Source organism: Ovis aries, chromosome 3 (genome assembly GCF_016772045.2).
Source record: "Ovis aries strain OAR_USU_Benz2616 breed Rambouillet chromosome 3, ARS-UI_Ramb_v3.0, whole genome shotgun sequence".
Taxonomy (NCBI): domain Eukaryota; kingdom Metazoa; phylum Chordata; class Mammalia; order Artiodactyla; family Bovidae; genus Ovis; species Ovis aries.
In genome coordinates this window covers 16,078,351-16,105,260 of record NC_056056.1, presented here as the reverse complement: position 1 = coordinate 16,105,260, position 26,910 = coordinate 16,078,351, and the positions used below count along the sequence as shown (strand labels likewise).

General features: G+C 42.9%; 1 long non-coding RNA gene across 2 annotated transcripts in view; it reads right to left on the bottom strand.

Moving 5' to 3' along the window:
* The window catches only part of LOC132659557 (uncharacterized), a 93,539-nt gene that overhangs the window by 12,729 nt on the left and 53,900 nt on the right, over positions 1 to 26,910 (bottom strand). The window contains exons 2-3 of one of the 2 annotated variants that reach the window (XR_009600108.1): positions 1,530 to 3,930; positions 520 to 867 (exon numbers count right to left, since the gene is read on the bottom strand). This is a non-coding gene — a long non-coding RNA (uncharacterized LOC132659557). Of the gene's footprint in view, positions 1 to 519; positions 3,931 to 26,910 lie in introns of both variants that reach the window. The other variant, XR_009600107.1, reaches the window with a different exon arrangement.

Genomic DNA, 26,910 nt, shown 5'->3' with positions numbered 1-26,910 from the left:
TTGCCAACAAAGGTCCATCTAATCAAGGCTATGGTTTTTCCAGTAGTCATGTATGGATGTGAGAGTTGGATCATAGAGAAAGCTGAGCACTGAAGAATTGATGCTTTTGAACTATGGTGTTGGAGAAGACTCTTGAAAGTCCCTTGGGCTGCAAGAAGACCCAACCAATCCATCCTAAAGGGAATCAGTCCTGAATACTAACTGGAAGGACTGATGCTGAATCTCCAGTGCTTTGGCCACCTGATGGGAAGAGCTGACTCATTGGAAAAGACCCTGATGCTAGGAAAGATTGAAGGCAGGAGGAGAAGGGGACGACAGAGGATGAGATGGTTGGATGGCATCACAGACTTGACGGACATGAGTTTGAGCAAGCTCTGGAAGTTGGTGATGGACAGGGAAGCGGGCGTGCTGCAGTCCATGTGGTCGCAAAGAGTCAGACACGACTGAGCTACTGAACTGAACTGAACTGAACTGATGGACAACAGGGGCTTCCCTGCAGCTTAGCAGTAAAGAACCCACCTGTCAATTCAGGAGACCAGGTTCAATCCCGGGGTCAAGAAGATCCCCTGGAAGAGGGCATGGCACCCCCACTCCAGTATTCTTGCCGGAGAAATCCCATAGACAGAAGTCTGGCAGGTTATAGTACATGGGGTCACAAAAGAGTCAGACGGACATGACTGAGCCAACTAAACCACCACCACATGGACAATAGGGCTCCCTGAAAGGCCATTTGGATCCTGGATGCTCAAGGGTCCCTCGGCTTCCATGAAGGTTCCCTGATTCTCTGCTCGTTTTCAGCATTCTCCAAGGGAGCAAGCATGCTCCAATCATGTCTGAAGCTCATAGAAAACCCCATTTACAGTCAACCTGCATAGAAAAGCCAAAGGAAAGAGTCAATGCAATTAACCCAGAGTGAAATCCTGCTTCGAAAAAAAAAATCCTCCCACTCTATTCTTGGATTTATAGCTCAAGGTTTTCACTGGAATGGCTCTTGTAAATTAATTGCAGACACAATTGTCTACGGGCATTCTCCGAAGAAGTGGCAAGCAGTTAATTGCACCCTGAATTAGCCAATTCTGCCCATAATTAACCATTTGAAGACAATTAATTGCATGCATAATATTTGCACCTGCAACTAATTGGAGACCCTTATATTGTTCCTGGAAGAAATAAATAAGTAACAACAACAACCACCACCAAAGAACAAGGGGCCACTCTCAAAATGGAGTCGTTTATAGACAAAGCTTCCCGGAGCCCAGGAAACACTGTGTCACAGCTGCATTGGTGGAGAAGCAATTTTAAACCGTCCAGGACCAGTGAGGTTTGCAGGACATTATTTGATTCCTTTTTTTTTAACAGTTTTTTTTTGTTTGTTTGATTGTTCCTATTGTTAATGAGAACGAGCAGTACTTACACTTAATTTCTTCAACTATGCAAGCAAAATACATAAGACTACACAGGTTTGGGAAAATTAAAACATCCCATCCCATATCAAAATAATGGTGTTGTTTTAAAACAAAGACTCTTACCTTTGCTCCTGCTCTCGTTTCACTTTGGGGTGTGTTCGTGTGTTCAGTCACGTCTGTCATGTCTGATTCTTTGCGACCCCATGGACTGTAACCAGCCAGGCTCCTCTGTCCATAGGATTCGCCAGGTAAGAATACTGGAGTGGGTTGCCATTTCCTCCTCCAGGGAATCTCCATGACCCAGGGATTGAACCCACGTCTCCTGAATTTCAGGCAGATTCTTTACCCCCTGAACCACCTAGGAAGCCCTGTTTCACCCATACACTGATTAAACATGCTTTTAGAAGGAGAAAAGAAATAAATGTTCCCCCAGACCTTGAGGGCCTGAGAAGAACACATATGTATCATGTTATACTTCTGCTGACGAGTGGGGTCTGTGGATGAGCACAATCTGTTTTCACTCTTTAAGAAAACAACTTGCTGTGATTAATAATAACAAGGACAATACTAACAACCATCACAACAATAATTGCAGTCATCATGTAGTAAACGCTTTGACCAATACTTCACTTAACCTCACTTAAATTGTTATCACAATTCAAAAGAGATATTTTATGCCCATTTTGCAGATGGGAAAATTGTTCATTGGAGCTGCCTAATTTTCCTAATTACAGAGGTATCAGTAAACTTGTGTAATTCAATTGACAGCAAGTGCTCAGCACAGCTCCTGAAATATAGTCAACAATCAACTAAGGTCAGCAAAGTGCCTGTAGCCCTGGTAATTACTAAGTTTACTCTCTTTTCATGGATATGTTGAGGATGGAATTGAAAACCTAAAAGGTGATACTGTCCTAAGTGGATCATATGAAATAAATTGATGCAAATTCAGCAACAAAGGCAAGAGAATAGTACCATTGTCAGCCTCATTTTACAGATGCTTAAACTGAGGCAGGGAAATGTTAAATAACCTGCTCAAGAATATACAACTGGTGAGATGAGAGAAAGGATTCAAATACTGACTTTCTGACTCTAGTTTAGCTACTACACAATTTTGTCTCATAACCTAGACAGATGGATTTGTCTGTAAAAATGTGTGCATGTGTGTAAATCTGGATATGCTGGAGCTGTCAAAAATCAATACATATTTTGAACTTTCCTGTCAGTCCAGTGGTTAAGACTCCAAGATTTCGCTACAGAGGGCACCAGCTTAATCCCTGATCAGGGAACTAAGATCCCACATGCCATACAGCATGGCAAAAGAAAAAAAAATTAGAGAGCATATAAAAATTGGCCTAGATGCTAAATGTTTACTTTCTCAAATGATAGCAGAACCACTGTCCCTGGTTTAGGAAGAGCACTGGGAGAATATTCTTGTTCATGCCCACATCCAAAGCCCACTAACTGAAGGTCAGTCCCATCCTGCAAGGGCATGACCTCCATGACTCAAGAGGCAAATGGAGAGTTCTGGAGAGGAGGAGCTGGGAAGAGCAAGCAGGAGAAAGATGCAGAGCCAAGTGTGGGGGCCAGACCTCAGCAGACTGGAGGCAGAGAGCAAGGGCTAGGGATAGTGGTCCCGGATCACAGGATGGGTGGAGGCAACTGGAGAAATGGAGGAGCTGTGTGGGGCAGAAGAGACACCCCCACTCCAGGTCTTAGGACCCTGGAGTCTCACTGGAACCTTGAATGCAGCTGAACAGCCTTCTGGTAGGAGCCTTGTTTGTGAGGCTAAAACTACATGGTGATACAAGTGTCAAATCCTAAAAGTTGATCTTCTTTCTTCTGTATAAGAAGGCTTAGGAGCGCCCACTAAATATCTGATGAAGGATAAAGATAACAGTGTTCAGGCAAATGGAGCAGACGGAGCAGGGGCTCCCGGTGGCCCCCAGGCCCCCGTCAGCAAGAATCAGCACCAGAGCTGACACCCAACCCAGGCAGTCAGGGAAAGCAAGAAACACCAACTCTGAGGGTGTATAAGATTTATCATATGACAATGATAAGCTTCCAAGACATCAGAAAATATATGTTCATTTTTTCCCTTATTTAATAGAAAAAAATCTAAAATACACACAGTCAACTTTATACTAATACAAGTTTTGAATTGGACAAACAAGGACTAGGTAGGATCCTTGCCACAGGTCTAGATCTCCTTATCATTTGGTGGACAGAAATTCATTCATCAAAATATCGAGAGAAAGGTTTTATCATCAGACACATATCCAAATGACTCTTCCTTTAACACTATTTCTTCAGCTTGTGCACAAGATAAGAGTGTGTTGCCAGCGTCCTGATGAATCAACCCTGCAGCCGTGTGTGCACATCTACACCGGCACACACTTACCTTCCTCCATCTCCCAGCATGGTGTTGTTATTCAGTCATGTCTGACTGTGACTTTATGGCCTGCAGCATGCCAGGCTTCCCTGCTCTTCACCGTCTTCCAGAGTTTGCTCAAACTCATGATAGTTCCTGATCAACAGAAAGAAGCATTAGTTTTCTAGGCGCTCTTAGAACAGCTGTTTTCTCCTAGTAAAGAAACACTTCGTTTTTTTCCTCCTTTGCATTCATTTGCTTCATTAAACACCCTTTGTTCCTGTTCAGTCACTCAGTTGTGTCTGACTCTTTGTGACCCATGGACTGCAGCACGCCAGGCTTCCCTGTCCATCCGAGTGTGCGTGTGTTGCCACAGCTGAATGTGAAGTGTATAAGTCCATATTCTACTTCCCTTACCTCTTTAACATATGAGTACAGCTTGTATTGAACAATCTGATATTCACCAGGACCATTCAGAAATTGACAAAAGCCACTTTGTTATCTAATATGCAAGACCTTTGGGGTCTAACAAGAGGGGACACCCAGTTCACTGTGTTGATGCTTCTTATTTACTCATTTCCGTTTGAGAGACAGATCCATTTTGCCTTATGGAATTACCCTCTCACAGAAGGGGGTTTACAATCCAGTGTGGAGGGAGGCAGCAACTAATATGTGTAATAATATGAGTTCAAAAAAATCCCTGTGGATGAGGAAACCACAGATAATGGGTGACTGCAGTTCTGGCATCTAGATATCTGTGAAAACTTCCCTGAATGCATACAACAACCACATGTAGCTAGAGCTACTTAGCAGGCTTGATGGGATGGGTCTCCTGATCAAGATAAGACAGTGTGAAGATAGAAAAGTTATTAAATAACTGTAGTCACCCATTATCTGCGGTTTCCTCATCCACAGGGATTTTTTTTTTGAACTCGTATTATTACACACATTAGTTGCTGCCTCCCGGCACACTGGACTCTAACCTCCCTCTGTCTCCAGGAGAAGGTCAGCAGGTAATTCACGTGTGTGGGGGGCGCGGGGGACATCCGTCCCGGACTGACGCTGCGGCCACTGTTTCCTGTCCGACTCCCCCTCCCTCTCACCCACCAGAACGGGAATCTAAAGCCTCCTTAATAAAGCTGGCAAGCGCCCCTGCTACACATACGCTCTATGAAAGGAGACCAACAGCCTGCCGTCTTCTCTCTCCCCAAGTACGCAATTCCCCCGGGGAGAGGCTTCTGAGAGGAGGACAGAGCTGGGGGTGGAGAAACAGAGAGAGTAGAAAAATCAAGACTTTGCTCTGGGCAGGCTCCCAGAGCATCTATGCTTCCATATTGATGCTCATATTGGTCGCTGCTCCCTTGGGAACCCCTAGGGTACCACCCGGGTACCACTCTCTAGGCAACCCCCGCCCCACCCCTTCCCCTCCCCCTGCCCCCTCCCCCTCCCCAACGGAGGCACACAGCCAGGCTTCCCGGCGCCTCGAGGCCCAGTGAGCAGGGGCTCACCCAGGCAGAATTCAGACAGGCGCGCGTTGTCTGAGGGATGCCAGGGCACGCCAAGCCTGGTTGGCGCGGGGCCGCGTGCCTTCGCAAATAACGCGAACATCCCCACAGTCTCCGAGCGGTGAGCCCCGAAGATCCAGCATCTCGGACCCCCGCGCCTCCGCTTTGGAGCGCCAGTTGCTGTAGAGCCTTTTCTCACGTTATTTGCAAGATGTTCACCTTCTTCAGTCTTCAAACACAACCTAATTGCCGCCTGCCAGGCAGGGGCGAGGTGTAAAGTGCGGTCCTATTCCAGGGGGCCGGGCAGATCCGAGCAGGTGGAAACCAGGAGAAGGAGGGGGCGGGGAGAATCAGCAATCAGCTTCTTGTTCATTAACCAGTGTGCCCAACCCCACCATGCATACGCCAAACAACAACAACAGCAACAAAAATCAGTTTCTTAAAAAACTGGAAAAGAACGAAAGCTCACAAAACCAGGAGCTACAGGCAGATGGATTCACACGGGCGGGGGTGAGGTGGGGGTTGGGGGTGGGCGACATCCTGATCTCAGAGTCGTCAGCCCTCCTTCCCCAGCCTGGCGGCCACTTCGCTCCATCCTCAAGGCTTCCATCAAGGCTGGCCTCTCAAGTGAGTCAGACACTGAGGGTCTGTTTCATCAAAACCACACCGTTCCTAGACCATGGTTCCTGGCAGTTCGGGCTTAGAGATGAAATATTAATCTCTAAGGGAGGAGACGGAGAAAGAAAGCCACTGAGTGGGTTTAATACTTTGTTCTGGGATCATCTCTGGGAGGGAAGAGAGAAGGAACGTTGGAGCAGGCCTGTGGGGTCCATTTTGCCTGAGAAAAAGGTTGGAGTTGAAAGCCCAGGTCTGGGCATTTTCTGACCTTGGTGAGATAGGTTATAATTTGTGCCTGGTTACACAAGCGCATTAAAAATACCCAGGAACAGATCTTGAGACTAAGCAAAAATTTTTTAGAAATACCAGCCAAAGCTCAATCTAGAAAAGAAAAATAATTGACAAATTGAACTTCGTCAAAATTAAGAGCTTCTGCTCTTTGAAAGACACTGTGATGAGAATGAAAAGACCAGTCACAGATCATTGACTGAAAATACTCATAAATAATGTGTCTGATAAAGAAGTTGGGTATGAAATATATAAGGAATTATCACAGCTCAATTATAAGGGGATGACAGTTAATGAGTACTGGGTTTCACTTTGAAATGAAATTGTTTGAAATTAGTGGTAATGATTGCACAGATATGGATATATGTATGTATTTAGTATGTATGTATATAGTTAACTTATACATGCTAAAAACTCACTAAATTTTTTACAGTTTAAATGGGTAAATTGTATGTGAATTATTTCTCAATAAAACTATTCCTTAAAAGCAAAAAACAAACAAAAAAAAAATCACCCACGACCAAAAAAAAAAAAAATCAAGCCTATTGGAGAGCCTCTGTATTATATTATTGCGCTTGTGGGATGAGAGTCAGCAGTAAATTCATGTCACAGCAGAATTCTGCCCACATCACCACGTGGAGACTCTTGTTCAGCAGCTCCAGCAGGCTGTGCAGAACTGCCTTTGATTTTCACTGGGCAATAGCAGAGAGTCCTGTGACTTCGATAAACTCACAGGGGCGTAGGTGGGCATGTGAGAACTTGCCAAAAGAAAGAAGCAGATATTTCACCTTTAGACATAAAGTGGTGCTCTGAAAAAAAAAATATATATATATATATATATTTAAAAAATTTCTTTTTCTTTCAGACTTCTACTGAAAATGTAGCTTTTTAATAAATATAATTGGTATAATTGACTATCTGTGAACAAAAAATAGTGTATGTTACTACTTTACAATGGAAATTGAAAGTCCCTTATAAGTTGATTGACACAATTGCAGAAAGAAAACATCGAATATCATTGAAAAAATAGAATTTGCTTAAGATTTCAAGGCAGAATCCTTTTTTGTTTCGATTTGTTTTTTGCTTTTCTAATTTTTATTTTATATTCACCTTTTAAAATTTTCTTATTGTTTATAACAATTTTAGTCTATCTATATGTTGTCTGGGAAATAACTCTGCTTTTATTTTAACAACCAACATGTATTTGGCTAAAACATGCATATCCTTAACATGTCTAAAGGATGGGTTAAAATAATTACAAAGCAAGTACAATGTTTTATGTAGAGAAAGCTTAACTGAATTCAGTGACTGGCCTGTGCTAGAATCCTGCTCTGGGCACTTTGGGGACCTGAAATTCAGCATTCACTCCCTGGTCCCTCACACCCCATCACCTCCTCTCCTGGTGAAACCGTGAGCCAAGCTGCAGCCCAGTGGCATGTGGCATTTCCCTTTCCTTTGTCGGAAATCTATGTGAAACATCTATTGGTTTTACCAAGAGAGAAGCCTCAGGTAATGAAGATCAGGCACTTAAGCTCTTGTTGTTTTCCAGATGCCTTTGAATTCTGCGTGCAGGTGAGTGCAAGAACCAGTCAAACATGCCTGAGGCTGCCCACTAAGGATGCTCTGTCCTGTCCAGGAAGATCCTCTACCTGGCCCATGTCTGCCCACCCTCAGACTTGCAGAGATTAAGTGTTTGTCTGAATTAACCTTCAAGTAACTGTTTTCTGATTAATTATCGTATCCTTCAAATGTTGGGGAGAGAGTCATTTTTATTTCCTTAAATTTTACATGATGCCAGGGACAGGAACTTTGGAAATTTAAAACACTTGATCATGTTCTTAATGGATTTTTTTAAAGCTATGTTTCAGGTATAGGAATTAGTCAGAGAAAGGTTAGATAATTGAATTTTCCTAAAGCTAGAAATGAAACAAACCTTACAAACGTGCTCGTATGTGTAAAGGGCTCCCCAGGTGGCTCAGATGGTAAAGAATCTGTTCGCAATGTGAGACACCTGGGTTTGATCCCTGGTTTGGGAAGATCCCCTGGTGGAGGGTATGGCAACCCATTCCAGTATTCTTGCATGAGAATCCCATGGACAGAGAAGCCTGGCAGTTACAGAACCAAAGGGTTGCAAAGAGTCAGACACGACTGAAGGGACTTACTTTACTTTTATCTAAAGAACTTCGGTCTCACATAATGCAGGCTGCTTTGCTAGCAGTGTTCCAGGATAAACCATGGAGCTGATGTTTTCAAAAATTTTTCATGTCATGGTGATTCCAGGGTGAGGGTAGAGTGGGTACATTTTGAGCCTGGAACACTGTTTTATACCAGAAAGTAGTAAAGTGCTCAAAACCAAGACAAGGATAAGTCACAGAGACACTGCAGCAAGGCTGGGGGATATCAAGATAATTAAACTGTAATAACCTTGAGTCCAAAATTCATACCAATAATGCATAAGAAACTGGGGACTAAGAGGGGGCTCTTATTTCTAGTAGAACTTCTAAGGCAAGCTACTAAATGTGAAAAGAATGTAGCAGAATGAAACCCATCATTTCTCAAACCTCACAGTAAATACTGATTCATGAAAAATATCATCCATTTATCCTAAATCAAGAGGGACATTCTGATGAAGAACAGACAAGTATTTATTTGCATGGCTTATCAGCTGCAAAGTAAAATTATAAACTGCAGTGCCAGAGAAATCAGAAAATCTTTTCATGGGGTGATTACAGCCGTGGATATCGTGGGCTTCTAGATCGAGTTCCTGGAGGACACAGCATCTCCTAAGCCATGTTACAGCCAAAACATGAGCTGGTGTAACCACGGAGCAACAGCAGGCAAACCCCAGCTCAGAAACATGGTGTTAAAATGGAAAGGCAGTGTATTCTCCAAAAGTGTCCATGTTGTAAAAGCTAAGGAAAGGTTATAGAAATGATCCAGACTGAAAGAGATGAGAGAGACAAAAGAAGTAAATGTAATATGAGATTCTAGACTGGACGTTGTACTGCTAAGAAAAAGAAAAAAGAAAATACTAGGTCCATTGACAAAAACTGCAATACAATGATAGGTTAGATAGAAGTGTTAGACCAATACTAATTTTACTACAGCTTTTAACTGTGCTATATGTATGTATGTACATATTAGTGTGTATAATGTGTGCTGAAGGATTTAGGATAGAGGGTTATAGTGCATAGGACTTACTCTCATACGATTCAGAAACAATCGCACATGTATGTGTGTGTGTGTGTGTACATCTGTGTGTTTATTTTCTCAGTCCTGTCTGACTCTGTGACCCCATGAACTGTAGCCCGCCTGGCTCCTCTGTCCATGGGATTTCCCAGGCAAGAATACTGGAATGAGTTGCCATTTCCTTCTCCAGGGGATCTTCTTGGCCCAAGGATTGAACTTGCATTTCCTGTGTGTCCTGCATTGCAGGTGGATTCTTAAACTGCTGAGCCATCAGGAAAGCTCCACGTATCTATATCTATATATCTCGATATTGATCTCAATCTCTATCTCTATATCTGTCTTTATCTGTATCATATCTGGAGAGAGAAAATACAAATGCAGTAAAAATTTCAAAACAAATCTATTAATGGGTCAAGAGTATATAGGTGTTCTTTATACTCTTATTTTTCATTCTTGCAACATTTTTATGAATTTGTAAGTTTTTCCAAATGCTTCTGGAGAGTTTGAGAGCATCGTTTATTTCACAGGAGGGAAAGCAGGAGCTGGATTAAGTAAACAGTGTATCCATGGTACCAAAGAGCTCCATGATGGAGCTGAGACTTCAGCCACGTTTCCCCAGAGCCCCCCTTCCCCCTCGCCCCTCCCACTGACTGGTGCCCCTCACAGTGCCCCAGAGCCTCTCCCCTCTGGATGTGAAATCCTCTGTGACCTTTCTCTTCCCTTTCTCCATTGTGGGTTCAACTCATGAAAGGGTGGGGTGACCACCTTCCGCGGTGCAGTGTTTGCATCCTTAGACGTGGAAGCAAAGATTGACTGCCCAGCGGAAACTCTAGAGGAGCAGTTTCAGTTGTGCCCACACGTTCAGGCCTGAGAAGGAAGCTGCCCCACCAGCATTGCTGGGGCACCTGAAAAAAAAGAGGAAGCCTTACAATGTGGAGATGTGTGTACTCAGAGGCATAAATCACTAAGGACGGCGGCTCTGATGAATGCCATCTATGTCTCTGATTATTTTGGAAGGGGCTGCAGTAGCATCAGTTGTTTTGTTTGTCTGTTCATGATCGTGGTGCTTTCTAGTACCAGTGTGGAAGAGGGCAGGTGTGAAAAAAGCACCCTCTTACACATGACAGCTGCACAACCTGAGTGAGGACACAAGGGATTCCCTGCGGGCACCGGTGGCTGAAGGGCAACGGGCGATGGTGAAGGAAAGCTGACACCTGAGCAAATAGTATGGAGCGTGTGCCCAGATCATCCCCTGCTACCACGCACGGCGAACACACCGGCCCCGGTCCACCATGACTCTCACCCAAGCTGAGACTCCATCCATGCACGTGGAGCATCCAGCACCCTGCCACACCCATTCACTCAGTGCCAGGGGCATCCACACCCCTCTGTCATTTGAAAAGAAAAAAGGAAAAAGCCCAACTGATGCTTTAAGAAATGGAATCTGTTCTTGGGATTCTTTCATGTCACAGAAAGCTATTGCTTACAGATAACCCTGGAACCTTTGTCAGGAATACATCAAACCACACGCTGGACACCATAGCTGTTGCCAATGACACTGAGGGTTCCCACTCTGCAGACACCTGGGCCCAGCTGTTCTTCACTGTCCTCTCAGGATGGCTTTTTCCCATCGAAATCTGGAAATTAGTTCGGTTCAGTCGCTCAGTCTTCGACTCTTAGCGACCCCATGAATCGCAGCACTCCAGGCCTCCCTGTCCATCACCAACTCCCGGAGTTCACTCAGACTCACGTCATCGAGTCCGTGATGCCATCCAGCCATCTCATCCTCTGTCGTCCCCTTCTCCTCCTGCCCACAATCCCTCCCAGCATCAGAGTCTTTTCCAATGAGTCAACTCTTCACATGAGGTGGCCAAAGTACTGGAGTTTCAGCTTCAGTATCATTCCTTCCAAAGAAATCCCAGGGCTGATCTCCTTCAGAATGGACTGGTTGGATCTCCTTGTAGTCCAAGGGACTCTCAAGAGTCTTCTCCAGCACCACAGTTCAAAAGCATCAATCCTTTGGCGCTCAGCTTTCTTCACAGTCCAACTCTCACATCCATACATGACCACTGGAAAAACAATAGCCTTGACTAGACAGACCTTTGTTGGCAAAGTAATGTCTCTGCTTTTCAACATGCTATCTAGGTTGGTCATAACTTTTCTTCCAAGGAGTAAGAGTCTTTTAATTTCATGGCTGCAATCACCATCTGCAGTGATTTTGGAACCCCCCAAAATAAAGTCTGACACTGTTTCCACTGTTTCCCCATCTGTTTCCCATGAAGTGATGGGACCAGATGCCATGATCTTCGTTTTCTGAATGTTGAGCTTTAAGCCAAAATTTTCACTCTCCACTTTCACTTTCATCAAGAGGCTCTTTAGTTCTTCTTCACTTCTGACATAAGAGTGGTGTTATCTGCATATCTGAGGTTATTGAGATTTCTCCTGGCAATTTTGATTCCAGCTTGTGCTTCATCCAGTCCAGCATTTCTCATGATGTACTTTGCAGAGAAGTTAAACAAGCAGGGTGACAATATGCAGCCTTGACATACTCCTTTTCCTATTTGGAACCAGTCTGTTGTTCCATGTCCAGTTCTAACTGTTGCTTCCTGACCTGCATACAGGTTTCTCAAGAGGCAGGTCAGGTGGTCTGGTATTCCCATCTCTTGAAGAATTTTCCACAGTTTCTTGTGATCCACACAGTAAAAGGCTTTGGCATAGTCAATAAAGCAGAAATAGATGTTTTCCTGGAATGCTCTTGCTTTTTCCATGATCCAGCGGATGTTGGCAATTTGATCTCTGGTTCCTCTGCCTTTTCTAAAACCAGCTTGAACATCAGGAAGTTCATGGTTCACGTATTGCTGAAGCCTGGCTTGGGAGAATTTTGAGCATTACTTTACTTATGTGTGAGATGAGTGCAATTGTGTGGTAGTTTGAGCATTCTTTGGCATTGCCTTTCTTTGGGATTGGAATGAAAACTGACATTTTCCAGTCCTGTGGCCACTGCTGAGTTTTCCAAATTTGCTGGCATATTGAGTGAAGCCCTTTCACAGCATCGTCTTGCAGGATTTGAAACAGCTCAACTGGAATTCCATCACCTCCACTAGCTTTGTTCGTAGTGATGCTTTCTAAGGCCCACTTGACTTCACATTCCAGGATGTCTGCCTCTAGGTGAGTGATCACACCATCGTGAGTATCTGGGTCATGGAGATCTTTTTTGTACAGTTCCTCTGTGTATTCTTGCCACCTCTTCTTAATATCTTCTGCTTCTGTTAGGTCCAGACGATTTCTGTCCTTTATCGAGCCCATCTTTGCATGAAATGTTCCCTTGGTATCTCTAATTTTCTTGAAGAGATCTCTAGTCTTTCCCATTCTGTTGTTTGCCTCTATTTTGCATTGATCGCTGAAGAAGGCTTTCTTATGTCTTCTTGCTATTCTTTGGAACTCTGCATTCAGATGCTTATAGCTTTCCTTTTCTCCTTTGCTTTTCGCTTCCCTTCTTTCACCACTATTCATAAGGCTTCCTCAGACAGCCATTTTGCTTCTTTGCATCTCTTTTCCATGGGGATGGTCTTGATCCCTGTCTCCTGTACAATGTCATGAACCTCCGTCCATAATTCATCAGGCACTCCAACTATCAGATCTAGTCCCTTAAATCTATTTCTCACTTCCACTGTAAGGGATTTGATTTATGTCATACCTGAATGGTTTAGTGGTTTTCCCTACTTTCTTCAATTTAAGTCTGAATTTGGCAATAAGGAGTTCATGATCTGAGCCACAGTCAGCTCCTGGTCTTGTTTTTGTAGACTGTATAGAGCTTCTCTATCTTTGGCTGCAAAGAATATAATCAATCTGATTTTGGTGTTGACCATCTGGTGATGTCCATGTGTAGGGTCTTCTCTTATGTTGTTGGAAGAGGGTGTTTGCTATGACCAGTGCATTTTCTTGGCAAAACTCTATTAGTCTTTGCCCTGCTTCATTCCATATTCCAAGGCCAAATTTGCCTGTTACTCCAGGTGTTTCTTGACTTCCTACTTTTGCACTCCAGTCTCCTATAATGAAAAGGACATCTTTTTTGGGAACTGCAAAGCGGAACCAAGATGGTCAGAGAATTGTGACACTCCTGCACAAACCGTCTATTTCCCCCACTCAGGTAGGATGCTGTAACTTGCACACCTGCCACAGGAAGGCCAGTGCCCTGCTTTAAAGAGCTGCTGTTTCAGGAAGAATTACTCTTTTGGTTTGCTTAGAAGAAGTGTCTGGGGATGAGCTCGGTGAACTTGGGAAGCAGAAAGCCCTTTAGCTCAACAAAAAGAGGAAGACCAAATATCTACAAAATAGTATGGAATACAGAGAAAACCTGACCTAGATTTCAAAACTAATAGGCACCTTGCTACTAATGAGTAGACTGGCCCTTCTGGGTCTAACAGCAGTTTATGCCCCTGAAACATGCTCATCTAGGAAAGCCCCACACCCCCATGGTGGATGCTGCTGTGAAAGGAAAGGGCTGAGAACTGAGGTCAGAGAGTTTGTCCCAGATGGATCTGAGAACCAGATGAAGTATGAGAAGATGCTGGTGCCTCCTTGGGCCCTGAAGAAGGTTGCACATAAAGAGCCACACTTTTGAATGCTCCCACCCTTCCCCTGCCACCACAAGATACTTTCATTCTGTCTTCTTAGCAAGAGAAAGGAGTTCAAATCAGCCAGAAAGAATGGAATTGCTATTGATCAAAGTCTGTAAGAACTGATCTCATGAAAGAGCCTAATGTTAGCATTACACCAAATTATTTAGGTTCTACCCCATGGCCCAACCCTGGCAGGAAACTTTTGAAGAAATAAAGAAAATGTACCATTCTGGCTTTAATGCAGAAAATAAAGTTTTCACTCATTTTTTTCTTGAAAATCGACAGACCCTCTCGTACATCATAAGGGCGGGAAATATGCATTGCCAAGTTTAACTTCTGCCATCCAGTCACCAAGACTGAAGGCAAAAAGGAGACAAATTTCCGATAAATGGTGTTCTTTCTAAACGAAGGGTCTTTGTATTCACTGCTCACATAGATGCCTCCTGGGCCTCATGTTTTCAAAACTGTCTTTTACTTCATCCTGAATAATTTGGGGGTAATCTTATAGCCCAGCCCTGCCTTTCAGAGAAACACGTGTGGAATTTCTCTCTGTGTTCCTTTCAGGCAAGAAGATAATTCACATTTTTGAGAAGCTCCTGCTTTTTCTTCTCTGCCTCAGCTATGAGCGGCCTAATAACTTCTAATTACTTGGCCTTGGGAAGGATGAGGAGTGGGCGGCTCTGCTTGGAGCTCGTCGTCTTTGTTCTGGGTCAGCTGGCATGCACCTCTCTGCTCACATTGGTAGAGAACAGAGAATAGATTCTAATTAAATCCCGTATTTCTCAGAAAACTCAATCAAGTAAACTGACAACAATGTTATCAGTGAGCCTGTTGTCATGTTTGATCAAGTTCTTTCCAGAGCTATATAATCTCTCATAAAACCTCCCTGAATTGTACTGTTCAGAGGACCCTTTGAGCAGACCTATTTTTCTCTTTTTTTCTAGAATCCATGGGCATAGAGGGGGTGAGGCAGTGATGTTTGTGAGGCTCATATCACTGACATGGAGTGATTCTTAGTTTCTGGGTTTTTTTTTTTTTTTTAATTAACAACTTCCTCTCATCTTTGACTTTTACTGTTTTGCTATGAAACCCCACTCAGGACACATAATGATGTGTATTTTTCATTTATTACTAAAGTGGAAAGAATTCAGGTGCTTCAAAACTCAGTTCAGTTCAGTCGCTCAGTTGTGTCCTACTTTGCAACCCCATAGACTGTAGCACACCAGGCCTCCCTGTCCATCACCAACTGCTGGAGTTTACTCAAACTCATGTTCAATGAGATGGTGACGCCATCCAACCATCTTGTCCTCTACTGTCCCCTTTTCCTCCTGCCTTCAATCTTTCCCAGTATCAGGGTCTTTTTCAATGAGTCAGTTCTTCACATCAGGTGGCCAAAGTATCAGAGTTTCAGTTTCAGCATCAGTCCTTCCAATGAATATTCAGGACTTCTCAAAGCTGAAATACATCCAATATCTACTGTTTTCCAGGACCTGTACATGCATCTCCCATGCATTATCTTGTCTGAAGCCTAGAACAACCCAAGTTATTAATTGTACTTTGGAGAAAAGGAAACTGAAGTGCTATGCAAACTAAATATCGTGTTCAGGTCACAGAGTAAAGAAAGTATCTCAAAACTTGCAGAGTAGATGGGGAGCAGGAAGTAAAACATAAAACCACTCTGTGCTGGGCAATTAAGTTCTGATCTATGGGTCCACATCTGTTAGGGTTCTAACAGGAAATAGACCCTGAATAGGAGGATTTATAAAGTTTTATTTTTAAAGATGCTAATGACAGAGCTTGGGGTGGGTTGTAGGACTTTGGAGGCTGCCATCAATTGAGCTATTATAGCCCCCAGCACCAGTACTGGGATGAGGGGATGGAAGAGCTCCGAGAGGCTTCCAGGAGATAAAAACGATGATGTACATGCAACCAGGTGCAAGGAGAGGGTCTCTGAAGACCCTCACTCGGGGAAACAGCCGGAGGCCACCCCTCAGGAACAGAGCTGAGACCTCCTTCTCCTGCTTCTCGCCCCCGCAGGGGAAGCCCTCCTGGAGTCCAGGGGGCATAGCAGTCCTGCCAGGGGAGGAGGAGAAAGGGGAGGGAGAGGTGCTGGAGGGAGGGAGGAGATGCAGGGTGCAGGCTCCATTCTCACTTCCCATCTGTGACCCTGTTTCTCCATTCTGCACCTGCCTCTTGCCTGGTGTCTGCTTCTCCATTTTGGACTCACTTAGAGGGATATGGATGACCCACAATGATGACAAAGGTGGCATCTTCATTTCCGGGATCAAACATAGGGGAGGTGAAGCTAGAGAAAAGCTTATAAACAGGGCAGGTGGAAGAAGGCTAGGCTGTGAGCTGACCTCCTTCCTAGGGTCCCCGGCCTGGGTCACCCTCTTCACCTAGCTGGTGATGGATCACTTGGCTGAAATCCAGACCCATTTATTCATGGTTTTGGCCATCAAACTTTATTCCCTTTAATTAGAACTCTTGCTGAGGGACATTCAGGAGATTGCCCCACACTCAGGGACCTCTCCATTTCTGCTTTATTTCATGCATTTGTTACCACCATTAATAAGCACATGTCATGAGCTTGCATTAAGTTACTGCGTGCTGGAGCAACAAAGATAATTAAAAGCTGCTCTGTCACTAAAGAATGTTCAAACTGGTAAGAGAATTTAAAAATTCCTACAAGAAACTTAAATTCACTTTTGGAAAGTGACAAAACCCATGTGGGGGGCGGGGGGGGGGGCAGATAGATCATGAGTATTAATTGCTGAGAGGAGGGAAGATTAGTTTTAATCTTTGAATCAGAAGCCCAAGGTTCAACTTCATCCCTAGAATCACCTTCCTAGAGACCTGGAATAATTCTGTCCCAGATTTGGGCTCGTACTCTGACCTCCTCCAGGAAGTGACACTGATCCACGCTGTACGGGAGCAGATGTATGTTGCTCAATCCTAACCCATGAATGGGTTTTCATGTTTAAATCTGTTCTCACCAACAAAATAGCCAACTTCTCAAAGACTTCCCTCTGTCTTCTGACTGCCTGTAGCGCTGGAGGTGTTTCCAGTCAGCAAACAGTCAGTCAAAGACAGATGAATATTGGAAACAAAGAAATGAGCAATAATTCGAGTTACACAGCAGCCAAGGCTAAGAGGAGGCCACCTGGGCTCTGGTGCAATGCCCTGGCTCCATGACACCACCTGGTGTAAAACTCAGTAAGAGGAAGCTAGTCTTCCCTTGTATTTAGATGAGTCCATGGACACTCACAGGCTTCCAGACACATCTCCTCCCTTCTCTTCAGGACTCCAGGAAAATCCTGCCAGCATTTGAGAAATGTTTCTTTGTATGTCTGGATTCTTTACTCTCTTGTGAGCCCCTGAGGACCAGAATCTGTATCTTATTTGTTTTAGTATCTCTTGTACAAAACAGTTCCTGATGAGTGAAAGGCATCTGGTACTTGTTCTTTGAGAGGTTTCTCCCACTGTTGTCTCTTTTTTATTACTTTGTTGTTCAGGCAGTAAGTTGTGTCCAACTCTTTGCAACTCCATGGACTGCAGCACACCAGGCTCCCCTGTCCTTCACTATCTCCCGGAGTTTGCTCAGACTCGTGTTTTTCCATTGAGTCAGTGGTGCCATCTAACCATCTCATCCTCTGTTGCTCCCTTCTGTTCTCAATCTTTCCCAGCAACAGGGTCTTTTCTGATGAGTCAGCTCTCTGCACCAGGTAGCTAAAGAATTAGAGCTTTAGCATCAGTTCTCCCAATTAACATTCAGGACTGATTTCTTTTAGGATTGACTGGTTTGATCTCCTTGCAGTCCAAGGGACTCTACAGCAACACAGTTCAAAAGCATCAACTTTGGTGCTCAGCTTTCTTTATGGTCCAACTCTCACATCCATACCTGACTACTGACAAAACCATAGCTTTGACTATATGCACCTTTACCAGCAAAGTGATGTCTCTGTTTTTTTTAAATCTGCTGTCTAGGTTGGTCACAGCTTTTCTTCCAATAAGCAAGCATCTTTTGACTTTATGGCTTCAGTCACTGTCTGCAGTGATTTTTAGAGCCCAAGAAAATAAAACCTGTTACTGCTTCCGCTTTTTCCCCATCTATTCACCATGAAGTGATGCAACTGGATTCCATGATCTTAGTTTTTTGAATGTTGTTTTAAGTCAGCTTTTTCATTCTCTCCTTTCACCTTCATCAGAGTCTCTTTAGTTCCTCTTCACTTTCTGCTTTTATGCATTTTGATAAATCTGTATTTCTCATGTGATTCTTGTCACAATGTCACATCAATCCCCATTCTACAGACAGGAACATGGAGGCTATCGCGGGTGGAAGAACAGTCCCTAACACCTCCTTCCTGAATCTGTGTCTGAGATGGCTCCAAGCACTTTATATGTTCTCATGAAAAGTCTGAGAAAGATGAAAGTAAGATGACTTCCTGGGGGGAAACTGAAGCACAGGTAGCAGAGGTAAGCCACTTGAGGTCTCAGAGATATTCAGTGGAGAAGCCGGGGTCAAGAATGCTTAGTGCTCAATTTCTTTTTTTTTTCACTTGGAGGAAAATTGTTTGATAACATTGTGTTATCTTCTGCCATACATGCATTATGGTATCACCGACTCAATGGACATGAGTTTGAGCAAGCTCCAGGAGTTGGTGATAGACAGGGAAGCCTGGAGTGCTGCAGTCCATGGGGTTGCACGGAGTTCACTCAGACATGACTGAGTGAACTGAACTGACTGACTGCCTTACATCAACATGAGTCAGTCATAAGTATACATATGTCCCCCCTTCTTGAATCTCCATCCCACCTCCAGCTCAAATTCTTAAGGACCCACCAGTTTGCCTTTCTTTAAAGACAGGTCAGGGGCATGTGTGCTAAGTTGCTTCAATTCTGTCTGACTCTTTGTGACCCTATGGACCATAGTCTGCCAGGTTCCTCCGTCCATGGGATTCTCTAGCCAAGAATACTGAAGTGGGTTGCCGTGCCCTTCTCCAAGGGCGTGAAGATAGCCAAGGAAACACATCATGCCTCCTGTGAAGGATGAAGTCCGTGCTGCTGAGACTGTCTCCTTCTCTCCAGCCACAGCGTCTCCATCTTTGAGAACTCTTACTAACATCCATTTCACTCACACGAACTCTTTCTCCAACATCAGCCCCGTGGTGTGCTTTGAATGTTCTGCATAGGAAACATAGGTGTATCTGCCACTCTGGTTTTCAAAACACCAACATCTCTGACTGAATTATCTTCAACCTTTGTAAATATACCAAGGAAGTAAGTCCGTCACCTGTCCATGCCTGGACTCCCCCAAAAAACACATTTGAGAAAGAGCTAAAAATTTGAGATCTATCCCATAATATCTGTGTGACCTTGTCAGTCCTACACATGTACTCTTCCTCATCTGAAAAGTAATATTGTTTTATGATGTAAGAACAACTACAATAACCATGGTAATCAGAAATGGAGTATCATGAAGATAAACGAGAGTGGAAAACAGGTTTTAAGATTAATAGTGATCAATGAAATATATGATCAGTATTAATTCAGATTCATTTAGTTCCACCCTATCAGAACTCAAACAGAAGCTCCGATAGTTTAGCTGAGTCAGTATCCCAGGCAGCAGGGTGGCAGTCTTCAGACTCCAGCTGTTCATTTATTGGCCAATGTGCATGCGTGGTGGGCTCTCCAAACCCATCAATGTTATAGAATAGAAAGGTCCTGTGGTTCTGGAACGAAACACACTTATGTGACCCTGGGCAAGCTATTTGCATTGCAACATATTTACACTTGCAAGAGTTATAATAACTCGCAGAGTTGTCTCAGGAATAAAAATTGATAGTAAACATACAGTCAGCTCAGGGTTAGAGTTGAAAAAAATGTCCCTTTTCTCCTCCTTTTTGGATAGAAGTATCTTTATAAAATGAAAAGAATTCACAAGCAAATTTAAAGTTTCTAGTTATCTAGTACTTTTATTAACAAATAAAGTTGCCGGGCCTTCTCTTTTCTCCTGTGCCAACTCTTTGATCATTTTATTGATTTCATACTCCATTTGTGATGAGAATGTCTCTTGAGAAATATCCCCAGCAGGAGGTTTGCTCACAAAGTAGAAGACAGTTTGTTTGATTAGAGGAGAGATTATTTTGTACTCGCTTTCTCTATATACTACAAAACTCTCTTCTTACAAAACACCAAAATAATTGTGTGTCTCTGTTCATATCTTATATAAGAGCTACCTACTTACATGAAATAAAGGAAGAAAATTGGTTTGGTGAGTGAGAAGATTTGATTTTACTTTCAGTTCAACAATTTTATTTCTGATATCATGGGGAAAGCGTAATTTTATAAACCTCAGTCTACTTGTCTACAAAAAGGGAATTTTAATGAGGCAAAGTCTGTAAAAGTTCTGAACACAAACCTCTTACATAGTAGGATTGCTTGTCAATTTATATCCCCATCATCTTCTCTCATAAGGGTGTGATATGAATTTTAAGAATCTATGTAGAAGTTTCACAAAGAAGGGCAGTGTCTCCTGCACAAAAGACACTCTTGGTAAGTGTTTACATAATTACACTGATTTAAAAGATATAGAAGGCAAGAGAAGAAGACAATGGAAGACGGGGTAGTTGGATGGCATCGCCGACTCAATGGGCATGAGTTTGAGCAAGCTCTGGGAGAAAGTACAGGGAAGCCTGGCATGCTGCAGTCCACGGAGTCACCAAGAGCTGGCGCAACTGAGCAACTGAACAATGACAAAAAGATATAGATGATTCAAATTTGATAGGAATGCACTGATATTTTGTTATTAAAAAGCAATGCAGCACATAATATTTGCATATTTTGAATATGGATGTATTTGCAGCTCAAAATCCACTGTGTTCAAATCTTTTTCTGTTCGTTGATTTATTTTTCACAGATGATCTTGAGTGAGGTAGCAGTTTCACGGGAAGAGGCTTTATTAATAATTTGGAATCAGAGTTGATTTTAAACACTACTCATAAGCCACATGAAATTTGGAATTTGCATATTTTATTGACTTGAAGATGTATATGTAACACTGATATGAAAGAAGATACTGCCACAAAGGCATAATTGCTAATGCATTAATTGTGAGATGGATCCTTATTTCAAAGATATTAAGGCAAAACGTAGGCCAGCAAAATAAATTATTTAACTTCTATGATCTTGAGTTTCTCCATTAGAAAAAGAAGGCCGATGATGACTCAGAGTATACTGAAAGAATAACATGAAAAGGGGATGAATATTCTTTTTAAACTCTAAAACACTCTACAAATATCTTTTTTAGACGAAGAGCTCCAAGAGTAAGACACTCAGATATGAGATAGGAAACATCTTTTGCCCTCTTGGCCTATTTTGGTACTAAATATTTCTTTTATTTTCTCTCCTGATGATGCTCTCACGGGATGCTTAGGAAATGTCATGATGAGAAAGTAACATATCCTATGTTTACTTCATAATATAATTATGGAGAGGCCCTGAATTTGAATGACTTAGGTTTAGGTGTGGACTTCTCAAAGGATTTACTTCAACTTTTAATTGTTTTTAGCAATTATCCAGATACAAAGTTGGCAGTTTAGTAATTAATGATGGAAAATTCTGTATCCCATTAAGATTATTCATGAAAGAGTTAACATCAAATTTCAGCCAAATCTAGAAAATACAAATAAGAAAGCCAGTCATTAAAAAAAAAAAAAGAATCAAGAAAATCATACAGGCCTGTATGAAACAGTACAGAAAGAACTGTACTATTTAAATTTTAAAAAAAAATCAGAATTTTTTAATATATCTGGGATATATTAACAGATATGAACACTTTCACAAAATTGTAAACAGATCCACTGGACTTCAAATTTGGGGATTGCAGAGAGAGAGAGAGAGAGAGTCATGCTTTCTAGGGTATCTGTTATACTGAGTCTCAGATAACACACCTAAAGGAGTACATGTCATTTGAAGGAAAAAGGTTAAATGTTGCATATTCATTGTCTCTTGGGCTTTTGCCAATACGTCTTGGTGTGATCAGCACCGGTGCCAAGAAACACGATGATTAATGTCTCACGAGTCCCTTCTGTGTTTCTGAGCTTGTTCTCCCCTCCTGTTGCCACTGGAAGAAGCTGTAACCGTTTGCTAAATTTGATTCATTCTGGTAAATTTCTATGAGCTGATGAAACTCAAATGTTTTGCAAGTTGCAAAGACTGTGGAAACCTATAGAATACCATGATGACAGTATTAATAAAGTTGAGATATTTGATAGGAATAGGTTTTAAAACACAAAAAAGAGCCAGACCCCTATGAATATTTCCACATTGGCCATGTGGATTCTTCCAGTCTTATCTCCTGAATAACTCAGATAATTCAGTCTGCATTAAAGTTGTATTTCTTCAAGCCTCTGATTAGGGTATTTCCTTCACCTGGAATATTTTCTTCCCCACTTCTACCCTGTTGGAATTCTAGACAGGTTTCATATTTCAACTCTGTTCCCCCGTCTTCCATAAAATCCTAATCTTCATGCAATCTCTCTCCCATAAAGCATTTCAATTAACATATCCTTTATATATCCAGAGTAGCTCTTAATCTAGTTACTCAGGGATTTAGAGATGTCTGTGTCCCTTATAGAATTGAATTTCAATGTTTTAGTCATACTTAAAATGCCAGAGTTCAGGCATGTAATTACTCAATATGTGTTGGTGAAATTTTATTTTGAAGACTGGAGAAAAAAAGCACCTTTGTAATTTCTACGGGAAATGATATTAATTTAATGTCAAGAAATAATGATTGTCGCAGAATAAATGATACCACATGGTTGCTGCACTCCCATGCCCACTGTTTGCCACATTAAAATTACCTCCACCCCTTCACTCCCACTCAAGAACAACAGAGCTCAGCTTCAGTGCCATTCATCTTCTCTGAAACCCCTTACATTTCCTGTACTTTCCCAACCAAACAACCGGGATGAAGCTGTTTCTAGGAAGTGTAACAAATATAACAAGGTCCATTTAAGGTCTCCAAGCTAATCCCTAGGATGCCAACAAGAACGCTGGATTCTGGGTTCAAGAGCTTGTATATTGGTTTAGGAATTCAGAGGGCAGGTTGGATCTACTAATGACCCAGGTAAGAGCAGTTCTGCCAGAGGACTAGAAAAGCTGTGTGAAAGGATAAGTCCAGGGTATATTAGTTATCTCTGGCCTGTGACAAGTTACCACCAAAGCTTGGAAGTTCAGCATAACACACAGCTTCTTAGGGTCAGGAACAAACAAGGGTTCAGCTTAGCACAGTGCTCTGGCTCAGGGTATCCTGAAAGGTGATGGTCTAGCTGTTGGGTAGGAGTGACAACCTCTGAAGGCTTGACTGTGAGCTTCCAAGGTGCTACCTCACGTGCCTGGAATCTGGAGGCATCAGTTCTTGGCATGTGAGCCCATCTACAAATCAATCAGATTCCCTCAAATCAAGTGATGGGACAGAGAGGAGAGTGTATGAGACAGAGAGAGAGGGAGAGACAAAGATAAGGATAGAGGAGAAGGGCCCTCAAGAAGCTGCTGTAGATTTTATGACCTGGTCAGACACCATCATTTCCTCCTTATTCTGTGTCTTAGAAGCAAGTCTAGCCTACTCAAGGGGAATGCTGTTAAGCTCTCCTCTTAAAGGGAAAACAGAGGATGCTGGGGTCCTGGACTTCATGGGACACCTAGACCAGGGCAGGTGTAGAAGGCCATGGACACACAGCGTGATGTCATCTCAGGCTTCATGGCTCCTGTCCATGGGAAAGCAAGAGCAGCCCCAGGCCATCAGGACTTCCCCAGGCATGTGGGCCAATAACCAAGTGCTTTCTGCCTTGAAGATTCAGTGATATTTCAGGTTCCTGCGTATTCATTGTTTGCTCCCCTAAGTTGTCTCCATACCAGACTCAATCATCAGATAGTAAGAAAATATTCAGGTTTTTCCCTCTCAGTTCTCATTAAATGACATGTGCCACTACAGACCCAGCAACCAAGTGGGCTTTCCCCAGAACATCCACGTACAGCTGAGCTGTATTCATCCCCTCCCCCGATGCCCCCACGCCAGACTCACCCCTTCCAGGGCTGCCCTCTGCATCTGCAGCAGCTTATTGGTTCTGCTCCCCTGGGCCTAGAACAGCTGATGGACACGCAACATACATGGTAGGATGACACGGCTCCCAAATAAAACCCTATACCTCATTCAGATTTCTGGGATCTGGATGCTGAGCCAAGACAGCGCAAGCTTATCACCCCTCCCCCACCCTCGGGCTGGGGAAGGTAACCATTAGTTACCTGCAATTAGTAACCATTGCAGAGCATTTAAAGATGAAACATCTGAGATTGCTGGTCTCCATTATCATGGTTAATAACAAGAAAAGACACTTTGATGCCGTGGAGGAAGCTCTAGATTCTAGTCCAAAAGTCCTGTTCTGAGGAGACAGGCTCTGTGGCCACATTTCCAGATTCTTAGGATGGTGAGATGTGTACCTCCCTCTCCTTTACCAATTGTGGGCTGTAGATGCTGGTTCAGAACCAACCTCCCCACTGCCCATCCTCTCTCTGCAACTAGTCTTCCAACTCAACTAGTTTTTACCTCTGGCAGCAAGTTGGGAAGGAGGGTCTCCTTACTTAAACCTCCAGGATTTCATGATTTTTATTTTCGGGGTCCTCCATACTACCCTGGCTCTTAGTTGACAGTATATTCTGCTAAAAATCATGAGACTGGAAGAAGGGCATTTGGACAATATTCCCATGTGCCTTTGTCAAAGTCTGTTCTATAGACTTGAGGTCACAGAACATCTATCTCAAATGCTTCCAGGAGGTTTCCTGGCTCACCTGGACTTCTGGTCAACCTGTTATTCATAGCTGTCTCTTAGGCATAGTAGATGCTCCTGCAGGTGGGGTTACTCTGTCAAGTGCCTCCAGACTGTCTCCTGGAAGCCACCAAAAAGGGTGGTAGAATATAAATGTGGCTTGTATTTGGCCTGTCTTCGTTCTACAAGAGAAAATGAAAATAAAGACAAAGTAGGAGTCACAGTGTTCAATTTGCCTCCTGTGTCCTGACACAACATTTCCCTTTTAAGCGAAGGTTTCTTAGAGTGTAGAAAAACATGTTTCAGCAAAGGAAGGCCAATTTTCAAAACCACTCATTTGGCAAATGCACAAGTCCTCAAACTGGAAAGCCCTGCTTCTGGGTCCTCGCAGTTTACCTAATCCCAAAGCAGTGGCAATCATTTTAAAAAAAAATTTTTTTTCCAGCTCTGCCAATAGCCTTGGGCTCTGCTTGCCACGGTAACGTACACAAAAGAGAGAGATGGTGATAAGAGGCTGCTTATGCAACTGAAATGTGCTGCCATCTGTATAGAATGTGAGTCTGCATGAAGAGCTACCGGACACAAAATTTATGGCACTCTTTTTTTTTTTTTTTTTTTTTTAGCAACTGCACCTCCCTCACTATAATGCTTTCATGGGATCAGCCAGTTTATTCCTTGGCTGATAACCCATCCAGTCAAGTCACAATGTCTGAATCAAGAGCTCTATGAGATGGAGTATTTGACCAGAGGATAATCAATACATCACATTTTTCTATCATATTAACTGATATGGTAAAATTTTCACTATTGTATGGATCCAGTTCCCCAAAATAACTAATAACTTGGAAGTATTTAGCCCTTTTCAAAATCTGGCTGGCATTCAAAGTCTATAAGAATCTCTATAGGTCTGCTTCTCTACATTATAAAATAATGCATCTTCAGCATATTCTTCTTTTTCTTGATGTTGAATTGCCTGCACTTACTGGGATGGAATCAATGAGGGATAAAAATCCTACAAGGATATCTTGATAAAGCCATTCTGTTCTAAACCATTCATTTACAAAAGACTGACTAATTCAATTACGCCATGGATTTTCCTTTTAGTAGGAAAAGGCAGATAGCTAATCAGAGCCAACTAATAGAAACAGGCATTTGCACATTAGGATCCCAAATATTCTTATTTGTTTGTATTTGATGCCTAAGATGAAGTGCTGTCTTTTTCGAACCTCATGTCAAACATATGCTCAGCATAGGATGGTGCCTTAAGCAAATCCAGGGTCAGTGAGGCCAAAGGTTCTAATGGCTGCTGGTGGGGGGCACAGCTGTTGGAATAAAACACCACAAACTGGGAGACTTAGCACAAGACACAGTTATTGTTTTACAGTTTTGGAGAGGAGAACTCCAAAATCATGGTGTTGGCAGGACCATCCTCCCCCTGAAATCTATAGTCTTTCTTGCCACTTCCAGCTCTAGACTTAATACCAATCCTTGGCCTTCCTTGGTTAGCACGTGTCTGTCTTCACATGCCATTCTCCTATTTGTGTCTCTCCTCTTCTTTTAAGGACACCAATCATATTGGGTTTGGGGCCCACTGCAGTCCATCATAACCTCATGCTAACCAATTTTATCCTCAATGGCCCTGTTTTCACATAGGGTCACATCTGGAGACACTGGGAGTTGGGACTTTCACATATCTTTCTTGGGGACACAATTCAGCCTATAATAGATTGCATACATCCCAATTGGTTTTGCAGCCTGTCCAGCAGCAAGAGCTGAAATACAGGATGTAACAATCAGATGGGTATCTTTGTAGGTGTTTTGCTGGAAAGAATAATGAACAAAGATGTTTGCATCAGATCATATTAGGATTAACAAACCCCAGGGAAGCAAGGCCAATGGAACCAACCTTTCCCACTTACTTCAGTGTGCATAGGACTCCCCTGGGTGTCCTGGGGACACTTCAGTGGGTTCTAAGTAGATGTGGGAACTGGCACCACAGGTGACCATCCCATTTATTGATGTTGCTCAAATGAACTCAACATGCTTGGGGATGGGGGGTTGACCAGAAATCCACTCTTGTTT